The sequence below is a fragment of the Mobula hypostoma genome, chromosome 13 (assembly GCF_963921235.1).
Source record: "Mobula hypostoma chromosome 13, sMobHyp1.1, whole genome shotgun sequence".
Classification (NCBI taxonomy): Eukaryota; Metazoa; Chordata; class Chondrichthyes; order Myliobatiformes; family Myliobatidae; genus Mobula; species Mobula hypostoma.
This window is the reverse complement of record NC_086109.1, coordinates 2,354,213-2,369,859: the sequence shown is the minus strand read 5'-3', so window position 1 is coordinate 2,369,859 and position 15,647 is coordinate 2,354,213. Positions and strand designations below refer to the sequence as shown.

The following is a 15,647-nucleotide window of genomic DNA, read 5'->3' as shown; positions in this document are numbered from 1 at the left end:
GCGAGGTCCTCAATGAATACTTCTCTTCGGTATTCACCAATGAGAGGGAACGTGATGACGGTGAGGACAATATGAGTAAGGTTGATGTTCTGGAGAATGTTGATATTAAGGCAGAGGAGGTGTTGGAGTTGTTAAAATACCTTAGGACAGATAAGTCCCCGGGGCCTGATGGAATATTCCCCAGGCTGCTCCACGAGGCAGGAGAAGAGATTGCTGAGCCTCTGGCTAGGATCTTTATGTCCTCGTTGTCCACGGGAATGCTACCAGAGGATTGGCGGGAGGCAAATGTTGTCCCCTTGTTCAAAAAAGGTAGTAGGGATAGTCCGTGTAATTATAGACCAGTGAGCCTTACGTCTGTGGTGGGAAAGCTGTTGGAAAAGATTCTTAGAGATAGGAACTACGGGTATTTAGAGAATCATGGTCTGATCAGGGACAGTCATCATGGCTTTGTGAAGGGAAGATTGTGTCTAACTGTCACGCGGCAAAGGTGGCAAGCCCAAGATTACTACCTTTGAGGTCCTGCTTCTCAACTTCCTTCCTAATTCTCTGCAGTCTGTTTTCAGGACCTCCTCCCTCTTCCTACCTATGTTATTGGTACAAATATGTACCACGACCTCTGGCAGTTCACCTTCCCACTTCAGGATATCGTGGACATGATCAGAAACATCCCGAACCGTGGTACCTGGGAGGCAGACTACCATCCACATTTCTTTCCTGCGTCCACAGAATCGCCTGTCTGACTCCCTAACTATAGAGACCCCTATCACTGCTGCCATCCTCTTCCATGTGTGAAGTGTATGTGTTTACCTTGTTTATTTTCCGTCTCTTATAGATTCTGCTAAGTGATTCTTGTTCTTGGTGAATGATTTTACCATTTATTTTGAATGGGTTGAGGTTGACAGTACTCATTGCTCCGAACTATATCGTGATGTTGAAGGTTAGTATTGATATAATGAAGCATGTATAAAATGTCTGGAGAATCGATGACTGGACCTGAAGTATCCGCATCTTCCTAAGGAAAAATAGCTGTTGTTGACACTTGGAGAGTATCAATTCAACGTTGGTCTTAAAGGTAATTCTGTTATCTCTAGTTGTGGCGAGGTACTTGTGTTCTCTAACACGCTCTATTGACTGGTCACTAATATCCAGGGTTGGGATAGTGTACTCTTGTTTTCTAAAGTCCACTACCATCCCCTTAGTTTTACTGCGGTTCAGGTCCAGATAGTTGTTTGTGCTCTATCCAGAAAATGTATTCAGTACCTTGTTGATGCAGTCATTAGCGCTGGAAGTGCCAATGATGACTGTGGCATTTGAGCACTTGATGTACTGCATGCCTGTTTGTGAGCCTCAACTATCGTCTGTGTACAGTGTGAACAAGACTTGTGAGATGACTGAGCCCTGTGGTATTACAGTTGATATTTGCCTGCTGTAAGCAGAGTTCAATTATACCGCTGCCTGACAAGTAGGTTGTGACCTGCCTTAATGATTATCGCCCACCAGCATTTACATCCAGAGTGATAAAGTGCGTTGAGAGGTTGGTAATGAAACCCATCAACTCCTGCCCGATAAGTCATCTTGAATCTGCTCCAATTTGCCTAAGGAAGCAACAGGTCCGCAGCAAATGCTGTCTCATTGGCTCTTCACTCAACCCTGGACTATATGGACAGCAAAGATGCATACAGCAGAATGCACTAAATCGACTACAGCTCGGCATTCAATAACATCATCCCTTCAAAACTAATCAATAAGCTATAGGACCTTGACCTCAATACCTCCTTGTGTAATTTGGATCCTTGATTTCATCACTTGTAGACCCCAGTCAGTTTGGATTGGCAACAACATCTCTTCCACGATCTCCATCAGCACAGCTGCACCACAAGACTGTGTGCTTAACCAGTCAATTATTCGATTTACACTTATGCCTATGTGGCTAAGCACAGCTTATGGAAACCTGCACCTCCTGTTCTGTGTGTTACTTATTTTTCTTTATTAATTGCAGGATTTGCTCCTTCTTCGCACACTGGTTATTTGACGGACTTCGGTGTGAGTGTGTGTGTGTGTGTGTGCGTGTGTGCGTGTGCGTGTGCGTGTGCGTGTGCGGGTGTGTGTGTGCGTGTGCGTGTGCGTGTGCGTGTGCGTGTGCGTGTGTGCGTGTGTGTGTGCGTGTGTGTGCGTGTGTGCGTGTGTGCGTGCGTGTGTGTGCGTGTGCGTGTGCATGTGCGTGTGCGTGTGCGCGTGTGTGTGTGCGTGTGCATGTGCGTGTGCGTGTGCGTGTGCGTGTGTGTGCGTGTGCGTGTGTATGTGTGTGTGTGTGTGTGCGTGTGTGTGTGTGTGTGCGTGTGCGTGTGTGTGTGTGTGTTAATGAATCAGACTGTGTTTCTTTTTTGTGGTTGCTTGTAAGGAAACGAATCTAAAAGTTATATATCGCATATAGATACATATTGTGATGCTTTCAGGTCAGCTCCTACGATTCTAAACTTTGATATTCATATTTAAAACTACAAGGGATGCAGACAAGCCAGTTCAAAACCTAACTGTGATATTTTTGCCTTTTAGTTTCACGCTTAATTTTATTTTTATGTTACTTTTATACTTGTACTTTTATCCCAAAGGAAAGCACTTTGAAATACACCATTTGTCAAAATACTGCTCCATAAAAAGTTAATATTATTATTTTATTACTAATTTTCTTATTAGTATTATAATGTTTAAATGTACCTCCAACTTTGAAATGAGAAATCACTTCAATTAATAGGAAATGTAGCAAAAAATAAATGATTTCTCAATTCGTTGGTAGCTTATTTACAAAACTTTACGTACGTATGAAGTCGATCTCAACATTAACATGCTCGTCTTCTTCCACAGCTAACTCCTTAACCATTGCGATTCTCTCGAGGGGAAGCAGCGACCTCTCCAAAGGAGTTTCTGCCTGCCTGATTTCCATGACAACAGCAGATTGACAGACTTGTGCATAGACTCTTCCTAGTCATGTTTTTCTACAACACGGCTGTTGGCAGAACTATTTCTCCACTGGCCTACACTACAATAGACTGTTCTGTTTGGCTGACTATCGTGTTCACCGTTGATCGATTCGTGGCGATTTTTTGTCACAACCTGAAAGTTAAATATTGCACTACAAAGACAGCGGCGATAGTTATAACCACTGTGACTACGCTGAGCGTTTTACGGAATATACCTTTTTATTTCAGATTCGAATGCACTGCCTGAGTCAGTGGTGGAGGCAGATACACTAGTGAAATTAAGAGACTACTAGACAGGTATATGGAGCAATTTAAGGTGGGGGCTTATATGGGAGGCAGTGTTTGAGGGTCGGCACAACATTGTGGGCCGAAGGGCCTGTATGTTCTATGTTCTTACGGCTTCTATAATGGAATACCCTGGGGCTGCGAAATCAAGCTGGAGATCTTCAGTTTGCCTGGTTGGGTGGCATTTTTCTGAATTCACCACCTGCTAAATCCACTGATGCCCTACTTCCTGACCTTGATACTCAACGCCCTCACTGTCAGACACATTGTGTTGGCAAATCGAGCTCGTAGGGGACTCAAGGGGCCCAATAACGGGGATCTGCGAAAGGACCCCGAGGTGGTTCAAAGACGGAGGTCGATCGTCCTGTTATTTGCCTTGTCAGGAAGCTTTATACTGCTGTGGCTGACGAAGGTATCAGTTTTCATACTGATGGAGATTTCCAGCGGGCATGCTTATCCGAGTTATAACCACCCCGTCATTATTGCTAACGGGGCGGATGCCATGCTGTTCTATTTTGGAACTTGTACCAACACTGCCGCATATGCTCTGGATCAGGGGAAATTCAGAGAGGAGCTGAGGGAGATGGCGATATATCCCTTCCGTCTCATCATTAAACTCTGTAGCTAAGTTGCATGAAAGATTCCCCGCCAGTGGTATTTTTCTGATATTGCCCTGAGGAAATATTGTTCCAGCCTATTTGGCGATCTGTCAAATCTTATTTGCTCGTATCATCGATTGACAGAATGGAGCAGCGCACAGACTATCCCTTCTGATATACAGTGCGTATCAAAAGTATTCCCTTCCCTTGGAAGTTTGCATGATTTTTTTGTTTTACAACATTGAATCGCTGAGGATTTAGTTAGGCTTTTTTGACAATGATCAACAGAATAAAAGACTCGCGAGTCAAAGTGAAAACAGTTCTCTACAAAGTGATCTAAATTAATTATAAAAATAAAATACAAAATAACAGATTGCATTAGTATTCACCCCCTTCACGTCATTATTTAGTCGATGCACCTTTTGCAGCAATTATAGCCATGAGTCTGTGTGGATAGGTCTCTATCAGTTTTGCACATCTGGACACTACAATTTATCCCCATTGTTCGATTTTTAAAACCGCTCAAGCTCTGTCAGATTGCATTGGGGATCTTGAGTAAACAGACTTTTCAAGTCCAGCCACAGATTTTCAATTGGATTGAGGTCTCGACACTGCCTTGGCCACTCCAGGACATTACCTTTGCTGTTTTTAAACCGTTCCTGTGTGGCTTTGGTTTTATGCTTGTCTTACTGGAAATCAAACCTCCCGCGTCGCAGTTATCTTGCAGACTGCATCTGTCTTCCCTCCAGAATTTCCCTGTATTCATTTTCCCCTCTACCTTCACAAGACTTACATGGCCTGCTGCAGTGTAGCATCTGCACAGCATGATGTAGCCACCACAATGCTTCACAGTAGGGATGGTGTGTTTCTGATGAAGAGCAGCACCTGGTTTCCGCCAAGCATAGCGTTTAGTCTGATGGCCAAAAACCTCAATTTTGGTTTCATCAATAATATAGAACCTTCTTCCAGCTGACTTCGGAGTCTCCCACGTACCTTCTGGCAAACACTTGCCGAGATTGCATGTGAGCTTTTTTCAACCGTGCCTTTCGGTTTGCCACTCTCCCATAAAGCTGCGATTGCTGAAGCACCCGGGAAACAGTTGTTGTACGCGCAGTCTCTCTCATCCATCATAGGTCTCTTGGTGGCCTCCCTCACTAGCCTCCTTCTTGCATGGTCAATCAGTTTTTAAGGACGGCCTGCTCTAGCCAGATTTACAGCTGTGCCATATTCTTCCCATTTCTGGATGGTTGACTTAACTGTACTTCTGAGGGATATTCAGTGACTTGGACATTTTCTTGTATCCATCTCCTGGCATGTGCATTTCAATAACTTATTTTACGGTGTTGCTTGGAGTGTTCTTTTGTCTTCAAGGTGTAGACTTAGTCAGATTCCCCAGCAGCAGGACCTTGCAATACATGTGTACTTTACTGCAATCAATTGAAACAACTTGACTGTACACAGATCTCCATTTAACCAATTATGTGACTTCTAAAACAATATGGCTCCACCAGTGATGATTTGATGTGTCATATTAAAGGCTGTATATACCTATGCAATCAATTTTATTGTGTTTTACATTTGTAATTAATTTACATCACTTTGTAGAGGTCTGTTTTCACGTTGACACAAAAGAGTATTTTTCTGTTGATCAGTGTCAAAAAAGCTAAATTAAATCCACCGTGTAATGCCGTTTCATATTTTCACTGTCATGCTGTATGTATTTCATTCTGGTAGTTCTGTAAGAGCTGCTTCTTTTCAGCTTGTTTCATTTCGGCCTCTTTCTGTTAGGGATGATGTGGAATGTGTCATCCAATTAGTGGGAGGTTTCCTTTGTGAGATACAATCAGGACGGTTTTATATTGTTCAGCGGGAGATGAAGAGAGAGGATGCTGGGGAGAACCGGTCGTAGCATAAGTTCTGGTGAGAGACCCACCTGTTCGAGATGGATTGCGAGCGACGTTCGGAAAGTGATGTGGGCGTTCACGCTGACGAGGACCCAGCTCGTGAGTGACAGAGAAATTCAAGATGAGCTCCAACTTGTGCACATGTAACTGTTTAATTAGAATGGGCCCTTTTCTTTTTGTTACTCTTTACTAACCTTATAGTTAAGTTAAGATCCATAAATATAATTCCTTTATATTACGCAGTGTGCCATCTGTTCTTTCGTGGCACTAATTGGTAACAGGGTAGAACATTACAAAGCATCCACACATACTAGGGTTTGGGTCGGGAGAGCCCCTCAATCTCACTAGTTTGGTGGGGCAGAGGTTGTCTTCCTTAGACCTACACAGCCGAGGAAACCAGGGTGTTTTAGGCTCATATCCATGTGCCTAAAAGACAATCGGTAGCTGGATCTAATTTTGAAATGTTTGCGTCCAAAGTAGAAAATTCTGGCTTCAATTATCTACATTTCTTTTCTGACCACGAAGATATATTATATAACGTGCTGGTCAGATTCCGAGGAAATGTCTGTTTGCAAATCAATATTTAGCGACATATCATGCAAGCTAAAACAAAGCAAATTGGGATTTCGGGTGAGACTGGGTCTTCGTGTACCCCTGGTTAACATCCGTAGGACCAACTGTCACAGTAAGTGTCCAGCCAGTCTTTAGTGAAAGAAACTCACAATCTTCCACTTAAATAAACTTTAAAATCCTCAATACAAGGCGTTTGGGGGTAGCTCACTCTGATAATTCACATGACGGTTGTGAAGGTATTTTAGATTTGGAGGGAATCAGTGAATCTGTACAGCTCTGGAACGCAGTGCTGCAGTAAAATTTAACACAGAACAGCACAGCACAGAAACAAGCCCTTCAGCCGGAAAATTGTGCTGCACTATCAGACTTTGTAATGTCACGTGACCAGCAACAATGAGTATAGAATTGAGTCAGGTTTTAAAAAAAAACATAAACATTTATTAAACTCTGCTCAACAATAGCAAAAAGTATTCAAACAAGTTAACTGCTATACGGCAAATCTGGAACAGTTCGTAAAGTGGTAAATTCAAACACAGTTTTAAGGTGGTAAATTCGAAAGTCCAAGTAATTTACACAGTCAATAAGGAGAGACTTCTTTGAAAACGGATTTCTTTGAAGACGTGACATTATAGCTGATTCTCCAAAAGATTCACGACGAAGGAAATAAAACGGCTTAAAGGAACTGACCTTTTTCCTGGTGAATGCACACTGCCCAAACCTTCCTGCTTTTACAGGGGTTATCTCAGATGCAGGTCGCTACTTCTGAACGAAGATTCAATAAGGTCGATCCTTAATGAAACCGCCGAACGACGCCAACTTTACTCAATCTTTCAGGTTCCTATACTTCAGTAAGGTCTTCACTCTCCAATACTAGACTGTAAAGGTAAATCAAAGATACCCCAAACAAAACGGGCAGCGATTGGTGAAACTGCCGGCAAAATGATTTTACTTTACAATAGAAAGTAAAACTCCACTTTAAAATGAAACTGCGTCATGAGACAAATACGCAGCATAACGGAGTAACTGACAAACTGGCGAAAACTAACTGCATCACGACAGGGGTTTCCCTTTATATACCTGTTGAGAACATGTCATCACGTGACCTCACACTGGCGGGAAAATTACATCACTCCACCATCACAAGACCATTACATTATGCTCACAAGATACTGAATTACATCATGGTCATAAGACAGTCACAAGATACCCACGAGGTATGTAACAGCAATTACCTGGCAAATCAAACAAATCTCTTTTGACTGTACAATATCCATATTCTTCTATTTTCCTCACATCGATATGCCTTGTTAAAAGCCTCTAAAGTTTCCACCTCTAGCACCACCTCAAGCAGCGTATTTTAGGTTTCCATCAACTCTCTGACATCTCCTTTTTAATTATACTCTCTCACCTTAAATGCACACACTTGGTATGAGATACTTTAACCCTCGGGAAATGATACTTCCTGTCCAGTCTATCTATGTCACTCATAATCTACCAGGATTCCTCAATCAGGACTTTCCTCAGCCTCCGTCGCTCAACAGAAAGCAGCACAGGTTGTCTATCCTCTTGTTGTAGCACATACTCTCTGATCCAGGCATCATCCTGGTAACACACGCAAAATGCTGGAGGAACTCAGCAAGCCAGGCCAAATCTATGGAAAAAAGTACAATTGACTGCTGAGTTTCTCTGGCATGTTGTTGGAGTTCCAGAATCTGCAGATTTTCTCTTATTTGTGATCGTCCTAGTAAACCTCTTCTATATCCCCTTCAAAACATCGATATCTTTCCTATGAAGGGCAGCTAGAGTTTGGGTGACCTAGGTGCAGCCTAACTAGACCACTATTCTATAAGCTCCACCATAACATCCTTACTTTTGAACTCGGTGTCTCGATCAATAACAGCAAAGATTCTATATGCATTCTTAACCACCTTATCAACTACAATTCCCATCAGCCATACGAATATTCGTATATTGTTAGGAGATGAACAGATTTCGTTGTGGTCACCTTGCACAAAGCTGAGGTGCAGATCATTAGGTCTCTGGTTCCTCAGTTTTCTCTTCATTAACTTTTATATTAATAGATGCTGCATTTATGTTGCCTCGTGTTGCCACATGATACAACTTGGGGTGTTTTTTCCATCCTCTGTCTAGCTGGACACGAGAACTTAGTTGGATCTCGCCATGTACCGATGTCTCTTTACAGTTTCTCACGCCTCTCTCCAAAGGCATATACATTTGTCCTCAATGATCTATTATATATTTAGAAACATAGAAACATAGAAAATAGGTGCAGGAGTAGGCCATTCAGCCCTTCGAGCCTGCACCGCCATTTATTATGATCATGGCTGATCATCCAACTCAGAACCCAGCCTTCCCTCCATACCCCCTGACCCCTGTAGCCACAAGGGCCATATCTAACTTCCTTTTAAACATAGCTAATGAACTGGCCTCAACAGTTTGCTGTGGCAGAGAATTCCACAGATTCACCACTCTCTGTGTGAAGTTTTTCCTAACCTCGGTCCTAAAAGGCTTCCCCTCTATCCTCAAACTGTGACCCCTCGTTCTGGACCTCCCCAACATCGGGAACAATCTTCCCGCATCTAGCCTGTCCAATCCCTTTAGGATCTTATACGTTTCAATCAGATCCCCCCTCAATCTTCTAAATTCCAACGAGTACAAGCCCAGTTCATCCAGTCTTTCTTCATATGAAAGACCTGCCATCCCAGGAATCAATCTGGTGAACCTTCTTTGTACTCCCTCTATGGCAAAGATGTCTTTCCTCAGATTAGGGGACCAAAACTGCACACAATACTCCAGGTGTGGTCTCACCAAGGCCTTGTACAACTGCAGTAGTACCTCCCTGCTCCTGTACTCGAATCCTCTCGCTATAAATGCCAGCATACCGTTCGCCTTTTTCACCGCCTGCTGTACCTGCATGCCCACTTTCAATGACTGGTGTATAATGACACCCAGGTCTCGTTGCACCTCCCCTTTTCCTAATCGGCCACCATTCAGATAATAATCTGTTTTCCTATTTTTGCCACCAAAGTGGATAACTTCACATTTATCCACATTAAATTGCATCTGCCATGAGTTTGCCCACTCACCCAACCTATCCAAGTCACCCTGCATCCTCTTAGCATCCTCCTCACTGCTAACACTGCCACCCAGCTTCGTGTCATCCGCAAACTTGGAGATGCTGCATTTAATTCCCTCATCCAAGTCATTAATATATATTGTAAACAACTGGGGTCCCAGCACTGAGCCTTGCGGTACCCCACTAGTCACCGCCTGCCATTCTGAAAAGGTCCCGTTTATTCCCACTCTTTGCTTCCTGTCTGCTAACCAATTCTCCACCCACACCAATACCTTACCCCCAATACCGTGTGCTTTAAGTTTGCACACTAATCTCCTGTGTGGGACCTTGTCAAAAGCCTTTTGAAAATCCAAATATACCACATCCACTGGTTCTCCCCTATCCACTCTACTAGTTACATCCTCAAAAAATTCTATGAGATTCGTCAGACATGATTTTCCTTTCACAAATCCATGCTGACTTTGTCCGATCATTTCACCGCTTTCCAAATGTGCTGTTATCACATCCTTGATAACTGACTCCAGCAGTTTCCCCACCACCGACGTTAGGCTAACCGGCCTATAATTCCCCGGTTTCTCTCTCCCTCCTTTTTTAAAAAGTGGGGTTACATTAGCCACCCTCCAATCCTCAGGAACTAGTCCAGAATCTAACGAGTTTTGAAAAATTATCACTAATGCATCCACTATTTCTTGGGCCACTTCCTTAAGCCCTCTGGGATGCAGACCATCTGGCCCTGGGGATTTATCTGCCTTCAATCCCTTCAATTTACCTAACACCACTTCCCTACTAACATGTATTTCGCTCAGTTCCTCCATCTCACTGGACCCTCTGTCCCTTACTATTTCTGGAAGATTATTTATGTCCTCCTTAGTGAAGACAGAACCAAAGTAATTATTCAATTGGTCTGCCATGTCCTTGCTCCCCATAATCAATTCACCTGTTTCTGTTTGCAGGGGACCTACATTTGTCTTTATCAGTCTTTTCCTTTTTACATATCTATAAAAGCTTTTACAGTCCGTTTTTATGTTATATATTACTTAAACTTAGAGAAGATTCGCCGTTCAATTTCTGAACCTAGACAAGATTTTTTAACATTCTGGGGACCTTTTTTGAATTATTTTCAAAATCTTTGATTTGCTATTAAGCACAGATGTTGGCTAACAATATGTTTTATTAAATGATAAGGATTTTTTCCTTTTCTTTTTTTTTAACCAAACAGCTATTTTTTTTTCTGGTAGTGGGTTTAGAGTTTTTCTGTATAATAAAAGTATATCTTTTCAATATTATGTTTAAATTTAATGTATACGGATATGGGGTAATGTACTATGTTTATAATTCCAATATATTGTAATCAATATGTATTATATATCTTACTGTAATCTGTATCCTTTTATGTTAGAAATCAACAAAAACACTGAAAAAGAAAGAAAGATCATGACCAATGCATCTGTTATCTCTTCAGCAACCTCTTTCAGGAAACTGGGATGTATTGCATCTGGTCCAGGTGACTTATCCATCTTCAGACATTTGAGTTTGCCTAGCACCTTTTCCCTTATAATAGCAATGATACTCACTCCTGTTCCCTGACACACACGGACCTCTATCACACAGCTAGTGTCGACCACAGTAAAGACTGAAGTAAGGTACTTATCTGCCATTTCTTTGTCCCCCATTACTACTTCACCAGCATCATTTTCCAGTGGTCCAATATCAACTCTCAGCTCCCTTTTACCCCTTATATAACTAAAAAAAAAATCTATTATCCTGTTCTGTATTATCGGCTAGTTTGCCCTCACATTTCATCTTTTCTCTTCTTATAGGTTCTTATAGGCTTGTTGGTTTCTTATAGGCTTGTTGGGTTAAGAGACTAAGCCCTGCAGGCTGGCTCTCTCATTAATACTGCTCTCTAATGTTTACTTCCTGGAAGACAAACTGGATTACCTTCATCTGCAACTGACCTGGCAAGAATGAGATGAGGAACTGCTGTATGCTTATACCCACAGAAACGTGGCTGTAAGATAGCATCTCATGCACCATCAAACTTCAGACCATGCCACTCAGGGATGTGTTAATATTATTTTGTGATTGTACTGTGCTTCATACCTATATGTGCTTTATTGTAACTATATGCTCTAGATCATAACTATGTGCTTTAATCATAAACATATGTGCTCTATTACAACTATATGTATTGTGTTTTGCACCTTTGCCCCAGAGGAATAAAGCTTCATTCAACGTGTGCATGGCTGACAATAAACTTGAACTTGAGCTTGATCCTCTGACACTGAGCTCTCTTTTCAGTATTCCAGAAAATGTGACACCACTTATCGTAGCTGAATTAGGGACTGTCTTTACCATCTGCCCAGATCCTGGAAAATCCCAGCAGAACGGAACATTGTGTAATTTGCCATCCATCTCAAAGAGGGTGAAGAAAAATAGGGGATTAAGAAAATAGAGCTCAAAACATCTCAAATGCCATCACCTTTCACACTCAGCTCCAGATGGTGATAACATTGATTAGAGCCCTAATTCAGCTTCAATATTTGTACTTCAATACTGTACTTATTTATTTATTTAGACTCGAAGATCCTGTGCCACACAATTACACCCACACGACCAATTAACCGACTGACCTGAATGTCTTTGGAATATGTTTGATCCAGCTGTAAGAGAACTCAGAACAGTGCAATCAGTAAAGGGATTAACGTGAATCAGGACAGGATCTGAAAACCACTTCTAACACACAGGTAAAATGTCAGCTCTGGCACACGTTACAACAAAAGAGGATAGGTAGCTTTCAAAACTTTGAAGCTAATTTCGGCTGGGTAAGCTCTCCAGTTTTTCCTTCTTTCTTTGCAAAGTCTTTAATCCAAACTTCGTCAAATTCCTTTTGTAGTTGAAGGTACATATAAGCACATTTGATACCCAGCAAATAAATGCCTTCTTTTAAATTCACTTCTACTTATGATATCTTATACATTAATCCTGATTTAATTGCTTGTTGGCAAGGAAAACAGGATGTTCCACATGCTCTGACTGTATGTGGGTGAGTATAATCAGGGTATGCATGGCCTTTTGAGTGGCCTATAATTTCCAAGAGCAAGCATCTGATGCTGCCTGGCTGTTATCACTCACACAAGTCCAGCTGGACAGAGCAGAAATGAGAATTGATTAGCCAGGCAGCTCATGCACCGATGAGCTGTCTAATCAGCAGAGACAACTTAGAGCTGCATTTAAAATCACTGTTTATAATAAGGCAGATAGTAGCAAATTCAGCCCTAGTATATCCAAGCCTAATAATTCACATCTTTCAAAATATTTAATGTGACCCATGTTTTAAATGCAATCAGTGGTTTCAAAACATAATATTGTGGCCTGTGCAGGTGGTCAGAGACTGAGCGAGCTTTATAAAATGGACATGAATCTTTTCGCCAGGATGTTCCTCCTTTGAGTAAAATGCAGAAAAAATACCACCTAATATTACAATCAATGAGAATACTCATTCTTAAGTCAGATAATGCAAAGAAAATGCAGCAAATTGGTAATTGGACACACATTATGACCTAGTCTCTATTACAGAGAGTGGTTACCGTGGTAACGGCAAAATAATTGGTAAGATATTCACCTTCAACATCTGATAAAGGGTTCAAAGCAAATTTATTGTCAAAGTAGAAATATATTTTACCATATACTATCTTGAGATACATACTTTTACAAAATAATGAAATACAGTAGAACATCTGATGTACCTACATTAAGAAGGATTGCAAACATTTTGTTCTGGCCAATTCCGGCAGATTTCAAAGCAGTTTTAAATAATCTAATGATGGGGTCCAAGAGCAATAACAACTGGAATAACCAAGACCAGCCATCGATGTTATTATTTCAGCAAAGGATTTTGACTCCACAGGTGGTAGACTTATTCTTAAAGCTTTGGGAAGGATAGGGAAAGGTGAGAAAAGTTCATGTTTATTTTCAAAATTTCTTATTAAATGTCCTTCCTAACTTGATTACTTCTATTGAAAACAGAAAATTGACTAAGACAGAATCTACCCCTATCAGGAACAGATTGTGTTTAAGCAAGGTGACCCATTTTCCCCTAATTTATTTCACATCCTTATCCACATGATTCCCTTTGCTATATAGGAATGGGTGTGGGCATTAAAAAGTTAAGAAAATGCTTTCTATGCTGCCTGTCCTGTTAGAACATAGAACATAGAAATCTACAGCACTTTACAGGACCTTCGGCCCACAACGTTGTGCCAACCATGTAACCTACTCAAGAAACTGCCTAGAATTTCCCTACCGCACAGCCCTCTATTTTTCTAAGCTCCATGTAACTATCTAAGAGTCCCTTAAAAGACCCTATTGTACCCCCTCCATCACCGTTGCTGGCAGTGCATTCCACGCACCCACCACTCCCTGTGTGAAAACCTTACCTCAGACATCCCCCTTGTACCTACTTCCAAGCACCTTAAAACTATAACTCCTCATGTTAACCATTTCAGGCTTGGGAAAAAGTCTCTGACTAGCCACATGATCAATGCCTCTCATACACCTCTATCTTGTACACCTCTATTCTTCCTCTATACCTCACTTCTCATCCTATTGGCAATGGTGCCCACGTGAGTGATTGTGTTTAAGGGCGCATCAAAGAATCATGTTACCTTAATGATTTTGTACGGTTAACATCGATAAGAATGCAGTTAATTTCAGAAAGAAAATTTGTAATTGCTAAATTCTGTACATAATTGTTTCTGTAATAGAAATATCAATTTTATTAAACCTGGTGAGTAGATTAGATACATAGGCACCAGGGTAAAGCAATGAATTGGGAACTCCGTAATTTGGTTGTTACTCAAGGAAGCTGCAGAAACCCTTAGAGAGCAAGGCTCAAACCAGCCCAGGAAGCTGAACTTTAAAACAACCTACTTCATAACGAATAACCTCTTCCAGCCAGGTACAGGTATCGATTATAACCAATATTTCAATGAAGATGGCACAGTTTGTCATCTTATTGGTGGTTACCATCGATACCTGTACCAGGCTGGAAGACTAGGAAGAGTTTATTTGACATATACGGCGGAAAAGCACTAGATTCTTTATTAACCTACTTTTTACTTATTTTATTTATTTACTGAGATACATCTTGGAACAGGCCCTTCCAGCCATGATGCACTGACATCCTCCAATTTAATCCGAGCCTAGTCATGGGATTGACCAACTAACCTACCATCCGGTACATCTTTCAACTGTGAGAGGATACCAGAGCACCATTCCCATTCTGATACGTCTGTCCACGGCCTCCTCTACTGTAAAGATGAAGCCACACTCAGGTTGGAGGAACAACACCTTATATTCCGTCTGGGTAGCCTCCAACCTGATGGCATGAACATTGACATCTCTAACTTCCGCTAATGCCCCACCTCCCCCTCGGACCCCATCCATTATTTATTTATATACACACATTCTTTCTCTCACTCTCCTTTTTCTCCCTCTGTCCCTCTGACTATACCCCTTGCCCATCCTCTGGGTTCCCCCCCGCCTGTTCCTTCTCCCTAGGCCTCCTGTCCCATGATCCTCTCATATCCCTTTTGCCAATCACCTGTCCAGCTCTTGGCTCCTTCCCTCCCCCTCCTGTCTTCTCCTATCATTTCAGATCTCCCCTTCGCCCTCCCACTTTCAAATCTCTTACTAGCTCTTCCTTCAGTTAGTCCTGACGAAGGGTCTCGGCCCAAAACGGCGACTGTACCTCTTCCTACAGATGCTGCCTGGCCTGCTGCATTCACCAGCATGCGTGTCACCCAGAGGAAACCACTTGGTCATGGAAAGAATGTGCTAACACCTTTCAGGTAGCAGCAAGAAATGAACCTGGGTCACCTGCACTGTAAAATGTTGTGATAAGCACTGTGCAGGTCTTACAACAGTAGTGTAGGAGGTACAGAAGGCACTTAAAGCAGCCACTGGATGTAAATTTAGGACCTCTAAACTGTCTCCTGAAAAGAAGCTTATGTGATGATGTTGCTCAGGACGACCTGGCGTATCATGGCCACGCAATCTGATCAATAGCTCAGGAGAGGGAGAAATTGTACGGGGACACAACAGGTTTACTGCCAGCTGTTTGGGGGTAAAGAATGGTAATAGTTCTTCTCAAATGAACCAACTCAATCTGTAATAAAATTCCTCTGAACATATTAAAATTTTAATA

The 15,647-nt window shown here is 41.9% G+C and overlaps 1 protein-coding gene across 2 annotated transcripts in view; it reads right to left on the bottom strand.

The window, feature by feature from the left end:
• The window catches only part of LOC134355871 (uncharacterized), a 71,872-nt gene that overhangs the window by 39,273 nt on the left and 16,952 nt on the right, over nucleotides 1–15,647 (bottom strand). The window lies entirely within an intron of this gene.